At 34.3% G+C, this 22,671-nt stretch overlaps 1 protein-coding gene across 3 annotated transcripts in view; it reads right to left on the reverse strand.

Moving 5' to 3' along the window:
• Positions 1-22,671, reverse strand: part of LOC103505815 (TRIO and F-actin-binding protein) — a 110,535-nt gene that overhangs the window by 66,266 nt on the left and 21,598 nt on the right. For all 3 annotated transcript variants that reach the window (XM_026821045.1, XM_026821044.1, XM_026821046.1), the window contains exon 2: positions 2,167-2,283. The gene's annotated coding sequence lies outside the window, so the exon portion shown is untranslated. The remainder of the gene's footprint in view (positions 1-2,166; positions 2,284-22,671) is intronic.

Genomic DNA, 22,671 nt, shown 5'->3' on the forward strand with positions numbered 1-22,671 from the left:
TCGGTAGTCGGCACCAAAAGAAGAATGGACCTGCAGAAAAGAAGTCTCTTTGGTGCTGTTTTGCATTTAATTAGCTAAACTATTCGGTACTATTCTCTTGACTAAATAAAAGGAAATAAACCTTCCAATACTAGCACGTAGGCAATTGTATTTACTTAGTACAAGCTTCAATCTTTAACTTGCTTCTGCAGATTTTCACAAATTCTGTAGAACGCATTAAAGTTCTCCTACTTATTTCTCCTCAGTATCTATGTCTATTCACAATATTCTCAATGCTACACGTCATTGTTTCAGAATGTCAATATAAAAACATCAAACAATAATGATCTCATTTCAATGAAAGTTAAAACAATACTGGTTAACGCGTCAGATTTCAAATCTGGAGGTTGGTGGTTCGAGTCCATATATCGAGTTATACCTATTTTAATAGAGTAATTCAATCCCAGGATCTTTGTTAATTTGTTCTTCTTGTTTTCGTCCTCAGGTAAACAACAGTACTACGCCTATAGATCTGAATGACTGGGGAATACATCTAGCTGCTATTCTCAACAATTCTACTTCTGATACCATTGATACCGCAGCTGTATTGAAACTAGGACATCTACTGGGTAAGTAATCCAAGTGAGAATTTATCGAACCTATGCCCTTTCTGTTACCAGGCAAGTAGCTAAGGAGATATAAGGAGGTCTCTGGAAGAAGGGCCAAATGGCGATTTGGCCCTTTTTCCGGAGATTGCATTTTCGAACGCATCATCTTGTTGTTAGTATTTCCACCCTATGCCCTTTCTGTTACCAGGCAAGTAGCTAAGGAGATATAAGGAGGTCTCTGGATTTGGCCCTTTTTCCGCAGATTGCATTTTTTCCTTCTATTCCGGCAGCTGATCTACTTGATTTCATTAATGAAATCGAATTCAGTAAAAGGCAGTTTGATAGTTCATGATTTGAAAAAATTCGTGAGAGTAGATATTGGTAACTAGGTTCAAAACAATCTCTTTGAACTATTGTAGTCCTACTATTCAGATATTAATTTCGTACCAGAAAAATAATATAGGTACGGATCAATGCTCTAGGCCTCTATGGAAGCTCTCAATATCTTTTCAAATATCCGATTATCAAGAAGACCCATTAAGCTTCAAATTCTATTGCTGACAGGTTATATGTATTGAATTTGAGACCTCTTATAAGAGGTCTCAAATTGAATGAACCTAGTTGGTCTCAAATCTTCTAAATATGCTGGAAAAAGGAATCCATGGGTAGTTGGACATCAAACACAACATCAAAATCAGACATTTTTATCAGTAGTTACCACCGTATCAATACAGGGACATGCTATCAATTTTAATATGAGTGTCAGACTGCCGGGAAAGGTTTCATCTCCTGTGGGTACTGTAAACAAGGTCCTATTCTACCGTATCCCATCCAATTCTATTCTATTCTACCAGCAGCTATGAAATTCGAATGTTCGCTATGGAATAATGAAATTCTTCAAACCTATCTAGTATCTCCGAGCAGACCAATAGAGACATGCTATCAATTTTAATATGAGTGTCAGACTGCCGGGAAAGGTTTCATCTCCTGTAGGTACTGTAAACAAGGTTCTATTCTACCGTATCCCATCCAATTCTATTCTATTCTATTCTACCAGCAGCTATGAAATTCGAATGTTCGCTATGGAATAATGAAATTCTTCAAACCTATCTAGTATCTCCGAGCAGGTAGGACTTGTTCATTGTTATTCCGAACGATGCACTATTATAATTATGATTGAATAATCAAGATAAAACGAGCATCAAATAGCTGGAGCGTGAATGCCAAGGTCACAGGTTCGATTCTCTTTATGGTTTTCCGCGTTCTATGTAAATAAGTAGTATATAATTACTACATTAATTACTTGTACACCAATGTAAACATTGGTGTGCTTTATCAACACAAATCTACATTAAACTTCATTCGTAAAACTTGGTTTATGGGAAATTGTATTAACTAGAGAAAGATTAGGGTGATAGGTATTCATTTGGGCTCAATAAATTTGGTGGAGATACATGGAAATCCCCACGTAAAGGCACTTAATAACATTACCTATTATAATAATAATAACAATTATTATGTTGTTATCATTAGTATTTATCTAAAAATAAATTCAATATAATAGATTATAATGTTTTACCTCTTTTATGACTTCAGGTGTTGAAACTTTTATTCCAAAACACACCGGGATTCACATTGTGGGTAGTTTTACCACACTTTCAGGGTCGATATGAGTTCATCTATTGTTTCTCAAAATCTGCAAGCAAAAAATAAAAATAAATTAATAAAATGGAAAGAACTTTTCTCAGTGGCGTAGCGTGGTCTAAATTCAAGTGCAAGGCGTGTAGGGTACTAATTTCCATCATCCATGCTCTTCATGGATTGGCATAGACAAGTATAACTAGGTACCTACCTACCTACCTTCGATGTGACTTTAGGAGTTATATATGAAAGTATGTCCAGTATATTACAGGACCTAACCTTGGACCATTTTTCACACGTTTAGCAGACAAGGAATTTGTCTACTTGTGACCAATATCCACAAGGAAGATTATCGGTTGGTTACTATTTATCTATTGTTAGTGGATGTGCCAAATACGTAAGCACAGATCCAGGAATTGGGCGTTCAATTTTCAGGACTTCATCAGCTCTGATCGAGCCCAATACATAAGGTGAAAAGAAGAACACAAAAGCAAATACCGATCCAGATCCTCTAATTGAGACAATGAAGAGGATGCTAACGAGTTACTTCTAATGAATGAACCCATTAAACAAATACACACAAGAGATATATTCTTGATTTAATCAAACACATCGGAGATGGAAATAATAATATCGGCTCTAATGATGAAACTTCACTTATACCCGCAAACAGCGAAGAAGAGGAAGAAAAGGCAGAAGAAGAAGACAAAGAGTAGATGGCAAAGATTAAGAAAAATAGTGCTCCATTAGGTTCTAATTTGAAGCGATCAGACAGTTTCAAGATCTCAAGATGAGACTGATTAGAGTAGTGAATGGGAAATATGGACTAGCAAGTTCATTAACAGGTCAGAGGAAAGTATCTGAAATTCTGGTCCATTAGCAAGTTATTTAGCGAGTGGTATTTTAGAATGGATTCAGTCATTTTACTCATCACTTCTTAGCTCAGATCACTGGATTATGCTTGCCTGGTATAATGGAGAGCTCGGGTTCAAACCCAGCTGAGTCTTGGAATTTTATGCTTGTTCATTTGAGAATCTAATAATAATGGAAGGGTTTTAAGGGTCCAAGCTTTAGAGGGTGTCATTTATTATTGTTTCAACTATGTATAGTATAGAATAGAATAGAATATACCTTGTTTATCCTGCCCGAATAGGACTGAAAAGTCCCTTTACCCCAGCAGTCTAAACAGTCCAAGCTGTAGAGGGTGTCATTTATTATTGTTTCAACTATGTATAGTATAGAGAGAAATGTTTCTCTTCCTCTCGGTCGAAAGACATTGTCATTCATAATTTAGGCTTAGGTACCTAATTAAAGAAAACCAGAAGTAAATGGGTACTATAAACGTACCTCGTTTGCGTTGGTACCAAGTTGTAATGAACCAAACCAAACAGAAGAAATGCCAGAAATAACTAACCAAGCAACAACATGAAACATGTACCCAAGACTATCTGCAGAGATTTCAAACCTAATGAATACTCTCGTATTTAGATTCCTAATACTAGTTGCTTGTCTTTCAATAAATTCTTTGATTTCAATTACTACAACCTTTAGACTCGTGCAGAGTTGTATTTAGATTCCTAATACTAGTTGCTTGTCTTTCAATAAATTCTTTGATTTCAATTACTACAACCTTTAGACTCGTGCAGAGTTAGGCAGTGTGCTGAATTTACTACGGAATTGAATCTTTTAATTAGTTCTTAGGCAAGAATTCTATCAGGGTCGACTAGGGCACGCTTTTGAAGTGTTAAACATTGTGGGTAACAGGGAAAGTGAGTTGAGGTAAGGTTACGAATAGTAATTTCGGGATACTCCTAAAAGTGAGGGACTACTATCTAAAATCATAAGAAACCAACAAAATGCAGATAATGAAAGAATTGATCTCAAAGGAGTCGTGTATGATCGTGTATCTCATTTCAATATCCAAGGAGCTTTCTTTGAATAAATTTCAAGTTAGATCGCGGGTTCCATACAATCAATCAAGACAGAATTTCTCATTTATTCAATATCTGACCAAACTTGCGATGACTCCATTTTTTTCCAAGTAAAAACCATACCTAACATTTTTTAATGGTAAATACCATATCTAATGTTGCATTCAAAAACCATACACGTATTCAATACCACGTACATGGCTATGTGCCTACTTTTTATGTATGAAGAGCTTTAAACTTGGGATGTTCGTAGATCATCTTTCTTTCTAAATCTAGATCCAATTTTGAGAAGAAAGCTCAGCCCAAATGAAAATGACTTCAATACCTACACATAACATTTAAGATTCTAGAAATTTTATAAATTATTGTATCTACATTTATTTTTATTCAGTTCGTTTGAGCACACTTACTCGTACTACTATCAAAAAGGCTTTCAAAATCGTTCAATCCTTCAATCCCAGATTTTCTAAAGTTCTATAAGCTGTCACTCTCGTTAACTTCGTAATAAGTAAAACTTTGGGCGGTAAGATGATGGCTTATTGTGCTTATGTCTTCCTCAATTAATTAATAATGAGTCAACTTTATGTTTCTACCGATGAGTCTGTTGGTCTCGGGCTCTCGGGTAGCTATCTACTTTCCACACACAAATAAAATTAATAGCACAACTAGTCAAAGAATTTTGATAAATTGTGTACCTAAGGATTGAAGACTACCTACTTCTATGCACGGCAGACCGGGCGTCTCTGCTGTGCTCCGATCTGTCGGGCTGGGCACGCTGGGCGTCTCTGCTGTGCTCCGATTTGGCGGGTTGGGCAGGCTGGGCGTCTCTGCTGTGCTCCAATCTGTCAGGCTGGGTGTCTCCACTGTGCTCCGATCTGGCGGGTTGGGCAGGCTGGGTGTCTCTGCTGTGCTCCGATCTGTCGGCACACTGGGCGTCTTCATCGCTTTGATAATCTTCTTGAGCTTTCGTCTGTACATTCTGAAACTTAAGAAAGTATTGTAGGTAAATGAATTATTAGTGAGGCAAAAAATAATATTTTTATAATAATAACACACCGGCCCAGTAGCGTAGTTGTAAGAAGGAGGATTCGGGGCCGGTGGATCGAATCCCACCAACTGCAGAGTTATTAAATTGTATTTGAGCTTTAATGTTCTTCTATTTTGTGAAATAATAACACAATTAAATAACATTATTATTATTACAACACCTATGCAGATGAGCCCTACTAACTTCAAAATTACAAAAAAAGGTCATTAAAAAAGGTCCTTATTTCGACATAATTATAAAAAAAAGAATGGAATATAATTTCAAAACCTATTTAAGTTTACACTCTTAATGCAACAATTACCTATTTTGAGTTATTTTTGCTCACTTTGAATTGAATGATTAGACAAAAAGTGAGTAACTCGAAAAAAAAATTTCAGGAGGGATCTGTAAAATGTAACTATTTTGAATTGACACACATAAAAAAAGATCAAAACATGCACAAAAAGCCTTGATTTTGAGTTGATGAAAGTTTTTAAACTAATTTCAAAAAACAAAAACTAATCAAAATTATTTACTTACGTTTTGCATATACAGTTTCTCTCAAAGCCTGGAACCAACTAAAGATGCTCCCGCATTACGCTGTTAGAAAATCAACAAAAAATTCGTGCAAAACCGAAGCAAGTGCTCTCTAATGGGGAACACTTGAGTTTTTTTTCATGGGATCTTCACAGAAAAAGCGCGCGTATTTGAATTGCTGGAATCAGTTAAAATCGCATTTTTCGAAAATTTTGAGTTACTCACATTTTGTTCTAGGTGTGCGTTATGTTCTTAAGACCAATCGATTTATTTTTCTCAAGAAGGGATAATAAAATATATACCTATCTACGTATAGGTACCTATGTCTATATCTATAGGTGCTTATAATTATGTGTCTATAAACCATTGGAAAAATAGCTAGTGGTTCAGTGAACTGTTGGAACCTACTCGGAAAAGAAATCCTTTTATTGGGGTCCCTCAAAGGTTCAACTAAAATTGAAAAAAAAAAAAAAAAAAAAATTTTTTTTTTGGGTTGAAAATTTTTTAAAAATTCCAAAAAAAAGAGACAATTTTTGAATAGCACTGGTTTGATAGCAGTCTTTAAGCCCTTTCTTTTGATGAAATTGGATCTTGGAAAAGTTCGTCCAGTTCAGACTTATGTGGCGTATGGTACAGGTGGGCCAATAAATGGTACGTTTTTTAGGTGGGCGAATAAATGGTACACTTACCCTATGTAGGTACATTTACAGTCGAAGTAGGACATGTTCGTAGTCCCTTTATCTCGACAGTTATTGCACCACTCTACAATGAAGTTTTTACTGAGTACTGATAAGGAGTCCTTTGTTTACACAGTATTAACATGAGAGGAAGTTAGTGTTGCAATTTTCAAACAGGTAGTTACGTTAGAAACAAAGCGAATGTTCCTAGATAATTCTCAGAAAGCCATAATTTCTAAAGGAAGAAGCTACTTTGAATGTCGATTGTTACAAATTCATAACACAAGACAGCAAACTTATTTATGCATCATTCGTACGCTAACCATACCGTCTACCGTCATTCTAACAACTTCCAGTCTTGAAGTAGAGATGTAGATGTCAGATTAATTTCTCCACATTTGATTCGATGACTCACAAACTTGTACTCTTGCAACTACCAAAATCAGATCTCAGAGCGGCTCGTACAAAAACATATCAAGTCATTTCCAATTTGTTTTTTGACATAATAAGTATGATAACATAAGAAAAAGAAAGTTGAACATTCGTAATACAGAAATAAGAATGCAAAGTCTAAATTTTTGCTCCAGGAGGTCCTGTCACAGATGTCAAAACAAAATGTACAACTATCTAATAAAAATTTGACCCGAATACATTACTTTCGTTCCTATAGGATAGGGAAAGTAAAAAGTAGGGGTGAAAGGCAACCAAAAGAGCAGACTAAAAATAACCACTTGAAATTAGGACCCACCTACCAAAAGCAACTTTTTCATTTAGGTTGTAGTTCATACAACTTCTAGTCGAGAAAGGGGACAATCAGCAAATTTTAAGTAGGAAAAAAAATCTTAATAAATCAAGCTCTCATGACTGCTGAACCCGGTTCTCCTAGATGGCAAAACAAGGTTTAGACTTCTGACCAGAATTCTAGATCCTAAACCAACCAAAGAAAACAACATTAGATGAAGAAGTATAGAAAGAAATATACAAGAAAAGCTTTCTCTTCCCACAATCGAATTCGCTAAGAGTGCCGAGACACTTTATAAACCTACCCAGAGAACTTCTAAGAGTATGTCACTGCTAGCTACACAAGATTCTGATCCTGTACCTGTTCATATGAGTTTACTAATGCCGTTTGTATATTTCACTATAGAGATTTGTGTTTCATTAAAAGAAATTTCAAACTATTATCACTTAACTTGTAATACATAGAAGTCGTGAACGGGTACCTAAGCCAACAGAAATGAAGTAAAACTACCTAATCACAAAATAAATTCTAAATTAAAATAAACATTCGCAGAAAACGGTGGCAAATAATGTGAGAGTAAAAACTGTATGGCACGCAGAAATTAATAGGTATAATACTTACCTTATGTTTTGTATTAATAGTAATGGGTTTGTATGTGGGTATCTCACAAGAAATGTATATATACTACCTTCTGTTTGTGTGTTTTAATGGGTAGTTGGTAGGTAAGTACTTCAACGTATTTTTGTAAGAATGTAAAAGTTAAACACAAAACCTTAATGTGTGTATCTATGTGAATGTAAACAAGTAAACATATTCATGTTAATGTATACCACCTATGTTTGGGATAAACTTAATCTTTTAACCTGAATCTGATAACCACAGTGGAAAAATGGAACACATAGAAAACCGATAAACAGACAAGAATGAAATAACTATATGAACTGTTAATGTATACCACCTATGTTTGGGATAAACTTCATCTTTTAACCTGAATCTGATAACCACAGTGGAAAAATGGAACACATAGAAAACCGATAAACAGACAAGAATGAAATAATGAGCTATATAGGAAAGCGAAAAAGTAATTTAACAAGGAGTAAGTTAACTAGGCATCTCATAAAGGTACCTAGCCTTCTTATTCCTGGTTGAAAACCTAGTTTATAATTTGATTACCTACTTTTAGATCTGAAGAAAAATCCTTGCTCTAATCAGTGGTTAGTAACTACTTAACTAGGTATCTCATATAGGTACCTAACCTTCTTATTCCTGGTTGAAAACCTAGTTTATAATTTGATTACCTACTTTTAGATCTGAAGAAAAATCCTTGCTCTAATCAGTGGTTAAATTAAGACATTGGAAATATTATTCAGAGAACTTTATCTTGGTATCTACCAACACCAACCGGTCTTCTATGTATAATATTGAGTCATTACGCTGGAAAATCAGAAAATACTATTTTTCTGTTCAGATTTCAGAAAAGAGAACTTGCAGCGTGTGAACCAACATGATAATAAGTAGTAATAGTAGCTCTTCTATGTTCACATCCTCCTGTAATAAGCTATACTGTATCCAATTATCAGAAAGCTCAAATTATAGACCACTTCTCTCGTGTATTTGCCCTGCTAAGTGCAATCAAGTACGGAAAATTATACCGACTTACGACTGATTCCATAAAGAGATTATACGACGGACTCAGATATAAGCTTAATTAGATACAGACGGACTCTCTATTTGCCCTTTAACGCACCATTAAACAACACCTTACACTTTCAATAAAACACTTGTACCAGAGAAATATATATCTTGGACAACTGAACCGTAAGACTAATATATACGATCTATCAATAAACGATATTTTGTCAGGATAATGATACAACGGCACGGTTTTCGTTGCATCCTGAATCCCAATGTTGTAATAGTGGAACTTTGTCTTTTATTTGATCTTTATGGCACAATAAATATCATCACGAGGATTAATTAATCTCTTAATTATCCTTTTAGTGCAGTTGTGGAGGCGAATGAAATGGTTCATCAGAGAGGAGTAAGGTACATAATGGGTATCGGATAAGCAGAACTTTATATTAGGACCTGTTTACATTCTCTTTGTTAGACAGCTTACACGCGATTATTATGAAGTGCTTTCAGAGAGATCGATGAGGTTCATTTTTATCAAAGTCGTTTATAAAACATCAGGATAGGTATCATACAATTTGTCCAAGTCTGAAAGACGTAGGAGTTGGTGGATGTGCCAAAATTCCCAATTGGTGGATGTGCCGAAATTACTTAATTCTAATGTACACTCGTACTCGTACCTATTTCATTTAATTACTATCACAACTCTGTGTAAACTTCCGACAAGGTGGCATCATACAATTTGTCCAAGTCTGAAAGACGTAGGAGTTGGTGGATGTGCCAAAATTCCCAATTGGTGGATGTGCCAGAATTACTTAATTCTAATGTACACTCGTACTCGTACCTATTTCATTTAATTACTATCACAACTCTGTGTAAACTTCCGACAAGGTGGCAAGATATTATGTCAAATATTACACAAGAAGATTGTTCAAGAGCTTTTCAAGTACCCAACCCAACTTCTTATTCCTTTATGAGATATAAGAAGTACCTACAGCGCAGCAGGGGACAATTTATTTTCGACTTTGGTCTCGTAAGTTGTACAAAATTGTGAATAGCTATACCCCTGTAGTTGTCCGTAGCTACTCTTAAAAACATTGTTCTAATTATTTTACGTGTCGGATTAAATTCCTTTCTTATTGAAATCCGAGTATGAAATTGTCTGGGATATTTAGACTCTTTTAATATGCCGTACAGAGGTGTCTTACTTTCATCCTAGATAATTTCATGTATTTCTGGTCTGAACTCTTCACGATACCGACACCTTTAACGTTATGTAAATGAATACCATACAATATGGAAGTATAATATTTACACTGCATACAGGGTGGCTACAGCAATCATTGTTTTCAGTTCTGCTTACATGGCATCAGTGGGTCATGAATTCTTCATTTTCCTCATTATTTAAACCAAAGTACTCGTAAGTGAATTTCTACATTAGGTAGGTATATCAAATTCTCAACACGAAATAATGAGTTTAGGTAAACATTCGAAAATAAGTTATGTTAAAGATTGAATGTCATGTTAAAAAATGGATGGAAAATAGGTTTAGTTTAAGATTTGAAGTTCTGACACTGATTACAATTTAGAGAACAGTTATACACAAACCTCCATGTAGAACGTTCTGCTTACATGCAAACCGTCTGTTGTTTCTTTGACATGATCAAATTACAAATAATAATAAAATTGAGGACTACATCAAAACTAGGTACCTATAACAAGAAAAATACTGATCTTAAAGAATATATTAGAGAAATGTTCGTCAGTGGACTCGATATTATAGTAACTAGTACAGTTGTACCCACGCCACAATACCGTCCTCGTATGAAGTCATCAACATACTTTTTTGAGCTAAATTCGAACAATATTATCTTAAAAACCATAAAATATCTTTTCAAATATCCGATTATCAAGAAGACCCATAAAGCTTCAAATTCTATTGCTGACAGGTTATATGTATTGAATTTGAGACCTCTTATAAGAGGTCTCAAATTGAATGAACCTAGTTGGTCAAAAACCATACCTAACATTTTTTTAATGGTAAATACCATATCTAATGTTGCATTTAAAAACCATACACGTATTCAATACCACGTACATGGCTGTGTGCCTACGATTTATGTATGAAGAGCTTTAAACTTGAGATGTACGTAGATCATCTTTCTTTCTAAATCTAGATCCAATTTTAAGAAGAAAGCTCAGCCCAAATGAAAATGACTTCAATTCCTACACATAATATTTAAGATTCTAGAAATTTTATAAATTATTGTATATACATTTATTTTTATTCAGTTCGTTTGAGCACACTTACTCGTACTACTATCAAAAAGGCTTTCAAAATCGTTCAATCCTTCAATCCCAGATTTTCTAAAGTTCTATAAGCTGTCACTCTCGTTAACTTCGTAATAACTAAAACTTTGGGCGGTAAGATGATGGCTTATTGTGCTTATGTCTTCCTCAATTAATTATTAATGAGATAATGAGTCAACTTTATGTTTCTACCGATGAGTCTGTTGGTCTCGGGCTCTCGGGTAGCTATCTACTTTGCACACACAAATAAAATTAATAGCACAACTAGTCAAAGAATTTTGATAAATTGTGTACCTAAGGATTGAAGACTACCTACTTCTATGCAACATCAGGTGAACGTTTTTTTTTTTTTTTTTTTTTTTTTTTTTTTTTTTTTTTTTTTTTTTTTTTTTTTTTTTTTTTTTTTTTTTTTTTTGATTTGAAGTCCTGACACTGATTACAATTTAGAGAACAGTTATACACAAACCATGTAGAACGTTCTGCTTACATGCAAACCGTCTGTTGTTTCTTTGACATGATCAAATTACAAATAATAATAAAATTGAGGACTACACAAACAAATCTTGGAGTATTGGAGCGATCATAAATCCATTCTCTTTAAATACATAAAACACAAACACAACATAAATAAAATCTGCATTGAAGAAATCTAGAGATGCATTTGAATGTCAAGTTGTTGATGAACTATGAACAAATGATGATTTACCTAAGCCTAGGAAGAGTACAATAATGAAGAAAGTAAAGATGCATAACATTTTACTTGGTATTTATCTAAATCTGCATTTCCACTTTATTAGTAGGTACCAATTATGGAGAATTTTAACATAAATACTGAAACTCAATATAACCCAAAGTAGAAGTGAACATCCATATAAAATGGTCAAAATTCTGCAACACTCAATAGCATGTAATATGCCATAATATTTTTAGAAATAAACCTACAACCTACACCTGTGATGTAAAAAAGATACAACTTTTCATTAGTTAAGGTACACTTTTAAAGTTGTATCTAATCTCCGAAGCATCCTTAAAATTTATTTGATGTTAAATGGAACCCACACGATTTTTTATTTTTAGAAATAAACCTACAACCTACACCTGTGATGTAAAAAAGATACAACTTTGCATTAGTTAAGGTACACTTTTAAAGTTGTATCTAATCTCCGAAGCATCCTTAAAATTTATTTGATGTTAAATGGAACCCACACGATTTTTGATTATGAAAATGCAAAACCCACTCTTAAGAATCATGTTTCTGCGATAATTATCTCAGCACAAGGAACAATTCAACAAAAAATCTCATGAAACAACTAAAAATAAAATGGAAAAAACTTCTGTGTCATCCCTATGTTGTATCCCCCTATTCATCCCGTACGTACATCAATTTGTTCAAAATGCCAGGAACATAGGCCCCCCTTTTAACACTAGTCTAGTTGGGGTAAACAGATTTAACGTTAGACCATAAAATGATATTAGGCGACCTGGTGACGCCATAGAAAAAGCTGGGAGGGATTCTTTGAATACAAGTCTAGTTGGGGTAAACAGATTTAACGTTAGACCATAAAATGATATTAGGCGACCTGGTGACGCCATAGAAAAAGCTGGGAGGGATTTTAGTCTGCACTTGTTTTCCTATTGGAAAAAGGAAAATAATCCCCATTTCCTTGTCAATTGAACTAACGAGCTTTTTGAAAAGTTTCAAGGAGATTTTTTTTCCCTTCAAAAGAGAGATTTTTGTAAATTTGATGATGGATTAGAACATAGGTAGGGTAAGTGTACCATTTATTCGCCCACCTAAAAAACGTACCATTTATTGGCCCACCTGTACCATACGCGAGATTTTTTCCCTTCTAAAGAGAGATTTTTGTAAATTTGATGATGGATTAGAACATAAGTATGTAGGTACATTTACAGTCGAAGTAGGACATGCTCGTATAGTCCCTTTATCTCGACAGTTATTGCACCACTTTACAATGAAGTTTTTACTGAGTACTGATAAGGAGTCCTTTGTTTACGCAGTATTAACATGAGAGGAAGTTAGTGTTGCAATTTTCAAACAGGTAGTTACGTTATAAACAAAGCGAATGTTCCTAGATAATTCTCAGAAAGCCATAATTTCTAAAGGAAGAAGCTACTTCGAATGTCGATTGTTACAAATTCATAACACAAGACAGCAAACTTATTTATGCATCATTCGTACGCTAACCATACCGTCATTCTAACAACTTCCAGTCTTGAAGTAGAGATGTAGATGTCAGATTAATTTCTCCACATTTGATTCGATGACTCACAAACTTGTACTCTTGCAACTACCAAAATCAGATCTCAGAGCGGCTCGTACAAAAACATATCAAGTGATTTCCAATTTGTTTTTTGACATAATAAGTATGATAACATAAGAAAAAGAAAGTTGAACATTTGTAATACAGAAATAAGAATGCAAAGTCTAAATTTTTGCTCCAGGAGGTCCTGTCACAGATGTCAAAACAAAATGTACAACTATCTAATCAAAGGCATAAAAGTAAGATATATTATATTATGATTATGACTCAATAAGTGCTTATGTCTGTAATTCTATATTGTGTACAAGTATACCTTGCACACAAAACTATTTTAATAATGAAATTTCTATACTAGGTACCTACGTGCATTAGGTAGATAGGTCATAAACTTGAAAGTTAGAAATACGTGTGTTTTAATGGGTAGTTGGTAGGTAAGTACTTCAACGTATTTTTGTAAGAATGTAAAAGTTAAACACAAAACCTTAATGTGTGTATCTATGTGAATGTAAACAAGTAAACATATTCCTGTTAATGTATACCACCTATGTTTGGGATAAACTTCATCTTTTAACCTGAATCTGATAACCACAGTGGAAAAATGGAACACATAGAAAACCGATAAACAGACAAGAATGAAATAATGAGCTATATAGGAAAGCGAAAAAGTAATTTAACAAGGAGTAAGTTAACTAGGCATCTCATAAAGGTACCTAGCCTTCTTATTCCTGGTTGAAAACCTAGTTTATAATTTGATTACCTACTTTTAGATCTGAAGAAAAATCCTTGCTCTAATCAGTGGTTAAATTAAGACATTGGAAATGTTATTCAGAGAACTTTATCTTGGTATCTACCAACACCAACCGGTCTTCTATGTATAATATTGAGTCATTACGCTGGAAAATCAGAAAATACTATTTTTCTGTTCAGATTTCAGAAAAGAGAACTTGCAGCGTGTGAACCAACATGATAATAAGTAGTAATAGTAGCTCTTCTATGTTCACATCCTCCTGTAATAAGCTATACTGTATCCAATTATCAGAAAGCTCAAATTATAGACCACTTCTCTCGTGTATTTGCCCTGCTAAGTGCAATCAAGTACGGAAAATTATACCGACTTACGACTGATTCCATAAAGAGATTATACGACGGACTCAGATATATAAGCTTAATTAGATACAGACGGACTCTCTATTTGCCCTTTAACGCACCATTAAACAACACCTTACACTTTCAATAAAACACTTGTACCAGAGAAGTATATCTTGGACAACTGAACCGTAAGACTAATATATACGATCTATCAATAAACGATATTTTGTCAGGATTCAGGATAATGATACAACGGCACAGTTTTCGTTGCATCCTGAATCCCAATGTTGTAATAGTGGAACTTTTTCTTTTATTTGATCTTTATGGCACAATAAATATCATCACAAGGATTAATTAATCTCTTAATTATCCTTTTAGTGCAGTTGTGGAGGCGAATGAAATGGTTCATCAGAGAGGAGTAAGGTACATAATGGATACCTACTATTCTCTTGGCTAAATAAAAGGAAATAAACCTTCCAATGCTAGCACGTAGGCAATTGTATTTACTTAGTACAAGCTTCAATCTTTAACTTGCTTCTGCAGATTTTCACAAATTCTTTAGAACGCATTAAAGTTATCCTACTTATTTCTCCTCAGTATCTGTGTCTATTCACAATACTCTCAATGCTACACGTCATTGTTTCAGAATGTCAATATAAAAACATCAAACAATAATGATCTCATTTCAATGAAAGTTAAAACAATACACGCAGCATACGAAAAGCTATAAAAATACGACATTAAAGAAACAAATTTCAAAGCAACGATTCGAACTACACCTTGTTGTCAAGGTTAATTAAAGCAAAAACCAATAAAACAAACCGCAACCTGGGAAGGTAATTGATAAGATTCAATCAAATCAATAAAACAATCTTGAAGAAAGTGGTTACATAGGTCGCATTATGATGAATGGAGTGATATTGTGAACGTACTTTATGATCAAATAGACTCAATAGTATAGATAGTTAGGCCTTCAATGAGTAGGTATAGTAGGAATGTGGCCGTCATGTTAAATATAGCTACCGGCATGCCTTCTATGAGTTCTATGAGAAATTAATCAAGAAAATGCAAACGTACAATCAAAAGATCTTGTCGTAGGTAACGTAAGGCGAAAACTTTTTATACTCAAAAGGTTATTGCCATGAAATATTTGCACATTTGTAAAGATCCTTTCAAATTGACCAAACTTGAATCTCCTTGAACAACAAGACAATAATTACCTATTTATATAACTACACACAGCCAGCGCTTCCTTCTTTTGATCAAATAGGTATCCACATGAGATTTGTTGAAATGGGCACAAGTCTAGTGCGAACACTGATTAATGCCACTGAGACAATGGTCAGAATTCAGATCGTGTGTAGACTTGGCCAGATTTGCTTCTAGATATCTTTAGTTGGTATTAGATATCCAAAGTTCTGGGCACGTCCATACAATTCTGGTCTGCTCTAAGGCACTCTATCGAGCATTATTCATTAAGATAAATGTGCTACAATTTTTTTTCTACTTCTAAAATAAAGAACAGATCTAGCTTATTATTTATTATTTCTGCAGTATTTCAAATTACTTTCATCATCAATACAAAGAGAGGGCCATTAAAGTTTCAATACATTCTATAGAACTTGTAACGGGTTGGAAGCAGGAACGTGGTCCTCTGGTCCTACTGTGCAGTGTCCATTCTGGTTCTCAATTGTATAGGTACAGAGCCTACTTCTAAAATAAAGAACAGATCTAGCTTATTATTTATTATTTCTGCAGTATTTCAAATTACTTTCATCATCAATACAAAAAAATTAAAACCCTCTTTATTGAACTAAGAATTCCTATAGCATGCAGCTAAATGGGTGTGCATCACATCAAATTATCATATTCACCAGATTATACTATGCTTCTTCAAGTGAACTTTCATGATCATTACAGAGAAAATGATGAGGACAAACAGTTGATCCAAGCATTACAATACATCACACAGCAACTCATAACTCAAAGGATTCACCAGATAATCGAAAGAATCTGAGCCACCTTTACCTCGGTTACATAAACTTGGCATTTAAATCTGAAGATATGCTGGAAACTATTGATGTAACACCACAACTTGTTAAGTAGGTATAATCTGCTCAACAGAACCAATATTAACACTCACCATCAGTACAACCAATAGAACCATACTCACACCTACAAAAGCCTTTAGGCCAGTTCACGCACCAATATGAGCCATCTTGAGCGGGTTTAAGTCTTTTATCACTAGGTATATGATTGTATACAACTGTGACCAAAGATTTTTCATTTCAATAATGCATGGCGTTTGCTTTACAAGACGCCTGACAGATTTCATTCCCAATTCTGCAAAAGACTACCAAAACTATTATACGCGCTTTGAACAGCCAAACTTGACCTCTGGGTTTCACCCGAAGCGAGTGTCTTAAATCACAAGGAAGTCTTACAAAGTTATTCCAAAGGACCGCAAAGACGGTAAATAAAAGCGATATCAGATTTATTGGTTTATCTGGAATCTGGATGAAAGTCTATACAAGGTGATCGATTTGTAATACTTACACCGATATTCCAAGTGCTGAGAGCTATTGTGATCACGTATTCCATATTAAGGTGCTAATATTTACCGTAACCCTTTGACTGACGATCGTCCTTATCATGCTTTCATGCTTCACGCCTGACATGTATTTTGAATCTGTTACACTTCCAAGATGACTGCGATGGGGTGAATAAAAGTAAACCATGCTAATTTATCCGTCTAATCTATATTTTTTCTCTTCTAGAAAAAAGCAAATGGCTATATTAAACATTTTACCAGCTACAAGCTCAAATAAAGAATATCTTCACTTATTATCTAGCTGGATACAATGCAATTCGCCAGCTCTCACAAAGGTATTTTATAGAACTCAAAGGATAGATAGCTTGAAACTTCCAACCGTATACAATCGATAAATGGCTATATTAAACATTTTACCAGCTACAAGCTCAAATAAAGAATATCTTCACTTATTATCTAGCTGGATTATGCTAGATACAATGCAATTCGCCAGCTCTCACAAAGGTATTTTATAGAACTCAAAGGATAGATAGCTTGAAACTTCCAACCGTATACAATCGACAGAGCAAATAATATTTGTGTATTGTACATAGAAAGAATAATTATAAATAGACTTCCCATATTTGGAAGTTTCAAACTTCTAGGAAGGCTCTTTTTTCTTTCTTCTCAAAACACATCTTTCACTTTCCATTGACTTCAAAACTATTGGTACCTACACTGCCTATACATATTCTTATTATCTCGTATTACAGTAATTTTGTATTCATATTAGATAATGGAGGGTACTTAGACATACTTCTTATGGGTAATATCGCCACCTATTTCTCCAGAATGAATTTCTCGGGGCTGTTTTAAGAACAATTTTGCAATTACAAAAAAAACTTCCCAGTGTTTGATACATTATAATGTTCTACTAGTTATGTACTTACTTGGGTTCAATAGGACATAAAAGAATTAGACATTAGATCCAAGACAATGGTTCGCGGTTCTGTGATACAATCGAGTATTCTAGACCTAAAATTTTGTTGTCATTAAGGTGATAAATTTGAATTTACCGCAAGATTGTATAAGTTATGTGCATTTGGGTTTGCACCAGATCTGTCGGTCTAAGCCATCATTATTGATCATAAAATAGGTGAAATAGAAGAGACTCTGCAAGGTAAAGTCATGAAAAGTGAACGACTCTGTTATATCGTGCAAGTTGCATATTTCAGTGGCGATATTACTAGAAATCAAATTGGAAAGAGCTTTGTAAGTATTGTATTGATATCTGTCATGGTGCAATCCAATGGTACAGATATTTAGTGAGTCAGAAATTTTAGTCAAGTTAATCTATTAGTCTCTAATGCAGTAAGAAGGCACGAGTTCATTTGTTCTACTAGTTATGTACTTACTTGGGTTCAATAGGACATAAAAGAATTAGACATTAGATCCAAGACAATGGTTCGCGGTTCTGTGATAAGTAATGTCTGTTCCTGAGAAATTAATAATGTATGATCCTCTGGTAAATACGTCGCGTCGTGTATGTAATATTCCTTGAACGCTTTGCTCTTATGTGGCATTTGTTGCACTATGCTACAAAATCTTGAATAATAATGCTTATGGCTTTACACTATACTGTCCCATACTCTTTGGGACCGTATGAGATGATCATTTTATCAGGTTGTTTAAAAAATATTTGATCTGTACATGAATTCTTTCGCAAAATACTACCTATTTATCGTTTTGAACTATCAGACTCCTCAGATCATTAATCTTCAATTTCCTCCAAAAGTTTCCGCTTCTTTTTAGCCTTTAAGTTTTTTTTCCATTTGTCACCACCCGGATGTTTTAAAGTATTTTACCGTCTGCATTTTTACAGGACCTCAATACCGAAGAGGATTTGCAGAGCTACAGGTACAAACTCACAAGAATTTTATCGTTTTGAACGACCAGACTCCTCAGATCATGAATCTTTAATTTCCTCCAAAAGTTTCCGCTTCTTTTTAGCCTTTAAGTTTTTTTCCATTTGTCACCACCCGGGTGTTTTAAAGTATTTTACCGTCTGCATTTTTACAGGACCTCAATACCGAAGAGGATTTGCAGAGCTACAGGTACAAACTCACAAGAATGTTTGTATGAGATAAGAAAATATCACTAGTGACCAGACAAACAAACCGCCAATGTATGTGTGTATATGTATGAGTTTGGTTTCATTAAAATAATTTATTTACTCTTACTTTAGCTCTTTTCAGCTAATGGTTAACGTCGATACATTCCACAAATAGCCGAGAAATATCTATGAATAATCACGTGATCAAGGGTGAATTAAAGTTGTCCAATTACAGTACCTTTACTGGAACTTACGTATACGTATGTGACTGAATAACTGAATCACTCATATTACGATTAAGTGATTTATTGATTCAAAGTAAGAGCTGTCAAATGACGTCAGAATGTAAATTTCCAGTGATTTCAAAGATCTAGAACTGTTACGATCTCTACCTACTTCCCTACTTGTTCTCTGGCTTTGATTATGATTATGACTGTTATGGGTAATTGTTGTTCGATGGAATCCAGACCATGAAGATAGGTACGTGGAAATAAAGTGGTTGTATGCTTCATTTACTATGCTCAAGTGTGGAAATATGTTTGAGGAATAATCGACCTTTAGTTCAGAAAATATTTTGCGAGCGGAGTGTGGAAATTGGGGAGTGCGTAGGTTCTCCTTCCTAATAAAATTGTGAGTCGGAAAATGGCTCCGGATCACTCAATATGTTTAATAGAATCCAAGAAGTTCCTCTATTCGTTCAATAGGCGGTTTAACGATAAATACTCGTGCTTACAAGAGTAATGGGTTATTTATGTGTAGGTGCATACCTACCTGCAGAATTTTACCACCTATGTGGGCTGAATCAATGGCATGTTATGCTGGTACTTCAATAATGTAGGTGTGAGTTCCTTAATGTGCCTATGTGAAGTGAATTAATTGTGCTATCGTGTAATTGTCCGCGTAGCCCGTACTCTTTTGAAGTCTTTGAAGATTCTTAAATGGAGATTGGGGAGTGCGTAGTTTCTCCTTCCTAATAAAATTGTGAGTCGGAAAATGGCTCCGGATCACCCAATATGTTTAATAGAATCCAAGAATTTCCTCTATTCGTTCAATAGGCGGTTTAACGATAAATACTCGTGCTTACAAGAGTTATGGGTTATTTATGTGTAGGTGCATACCTACCTGCAGAATTTTACTACCTATGTGGGCTGAATCAATGGTATGTTATGCTGGTACTTCAATAATGTAGGTGTGAGTTCCGTAATGTGCCTATGTGAAGTGAATTAATTGTGCTATCGTGTAATTGTCCGCGTAGCCCGTACTCTTTTGAAGTCTTTGAAGATTCTTAACTTGATGACAGAAAAATATTAATTACATACATATACATATCTGTCTTCCTTCAGTCAATATTTGAAGGTGAAATGAACATGCAAAGAAAACTATAGTGTTTCAGACCAAGGAAGTTCATAGGTATCAGCAAAAAGAGGGAGGTTACTCAAAGCAATTTTTTTAATTACTATAAAACTTGAAATCTGTAGGCAGTAAGAACTTGAAAATTTCCTGAAAAATATTTTAGTGATAGCAAAATAGTCAGTAGTTGGGTAATATTAAGTTATCAACTGTCGATGTCGGTACCTATCTCAATACTCCACAGTGACATTGACAAAACCACAGATAGAATAAGACACAACAGGTATTCTTAGGATGGAATGAAATTTAAGGCAAATATTTCTCCTATAATGATACACACATAAGCTGAAATGTCTCTTCTTATGACAGCAAATGCTTAAATGTTATTCATATCCGTCTATAGGTACCATTATCCATTATGAATATCTCTGCTTTTAGCTCTTGGAATTAAAATTTAAAACACTGGCAAAGAACAATCAACTTTCACTGTGAATCCGAAATTTCAAATATACCTAGATACATCAAAGTTTAATATAAATTTCTTTAGTAGTATGAAATAATGCAAAATCTACTCTAGGTACCCAACCTACCGTACATGCTACCTGACTACCTACATTTTAATAAAACCAATGTTCCTTAAAGTTTAAAATCCTTAATTAAAACTTCCTGAGGTACAAGGCGAATATGGACGTATAATATTACAATACCTGCGAGTACATTATGTGACGTGATATGTGGATTATGTTTGTAAGTTTGTATTAATCTGTTTTCTACATACCTATTTTGAAACTTTTTTTGCAATCTACGCTCTGGAGAGAAAAAATGGTAAAAAATCAATTTCGTCTATGATTAATCATTCAATACAGAGTTCCCCGCATGGTAGTTATTATAGTAATACCTACGTCATTCTCAAATTTATTTTAAAAATAATTAAGGTATTACAATACCTACGAGTACATTATGTGACGTGATATGTGGATTATGTTTGTAAGTTTGTATTAATCTGTTTTCTACATACCTATTTTGAAACTCTTTTTGCAATCTACGCTCTGGAGAGAAAAAATGGTAAAAAATCAATTTCGTCTGTGATTAATCATTCAATACAGAGTTCCCCGCATGGTAGTTATTATAGTAATACCTACGTCATTCTCAAATTTATTTTAAAAATAATTAAAACTCTCAAATTGCTACTTCAGAAGTTATCATGCATAACGCACGATACTTCAACTTCTTTTCTTTAATCTAAATGATTAAGATTGTTATTTTCATTTTACCCAGACGGATATCTCCTAGGAACTCATTGAATGAGATTGCCAATTGCTGGATTGTCAGGATACAAATAATGAATAACGAGCTACGAGCTTTTATCTCAGAACTCAACAACACCTACACAACCAGGTAGTTTAAGCTTTTTGTAATCCAAAGTCCTGGCCGGTATATGAAGCTCTAACTAAATAACAATCAGATATTATAACATAGGATACTCATAACCTGCAACATAAGACCCATATATTGATCAGCTGCTTCAATCATACCTACATACGAGTATGGCTATAACACTTGTGTTTACCTACCTTGGTATAATTAAGGCTAGAAAGATTGCAAAGTAAACTTCCATTTCTTGAACTTTCAGAAGTAACTAACTCCCTAATGTATCATCGAACACACAAAGCTCTCGGTACATTCCTTTGGCCAAGCTGTCCGATAGGTATAATTTCAACGATGTCCTTTGATGTGTTTATTAAGTTATGATCATAACTGCGATTCAACAATTTGCTGTAAGCAAAAACACACCCAAAAACAGTCCTCAATTTCATTAACAAAAAACATGTTCAGTTAGCTATTTTTTGCCATAGCTTCCAAATTTAGCACAGACTAAAAGGGCACCTAATGAACTCATTGCTGAGGAACTAAAAAATGATAGCGGACATATTATTCATTGGGTATAGACGAAAAAAATCTGAACAGAAACAAACAAAACAAAAAACTTGTTTTCAAAGTTTGGGTTAAATTACACGGCTGATATTATAGGTACGGTAGATAATGCACGTTCGAAATGAAACATACAAGTAATATACCTACCGACGATTTGGTAACTTTTCACTTTCTGGGTGCCAGTAACATACCTACATACGAGTATGGCTATAACACTCGTGTTTACCTACCTTGGTATAGTTAAGGCTGGAAAGATTGCAAAGTAAACTTCCATTTCTTGAACTTTCA

The sequence above is a fragment of the Diaphorina citri genome, unplaced genomic scaffold, assembly GCF_000475195.1.
Source record: "Diaphorina citri unplaced genomic scaffold, Diaci psyllid genome assembly version 1.1 scaffold196, whole genome shotgun sequence".
NCBI classification, from domain to species: Eukaryota; Metazoa; Arthropoda; class Insecta; order Hemiptera; family Psyllidae; genus Diaphorina; species Diaphorina citri.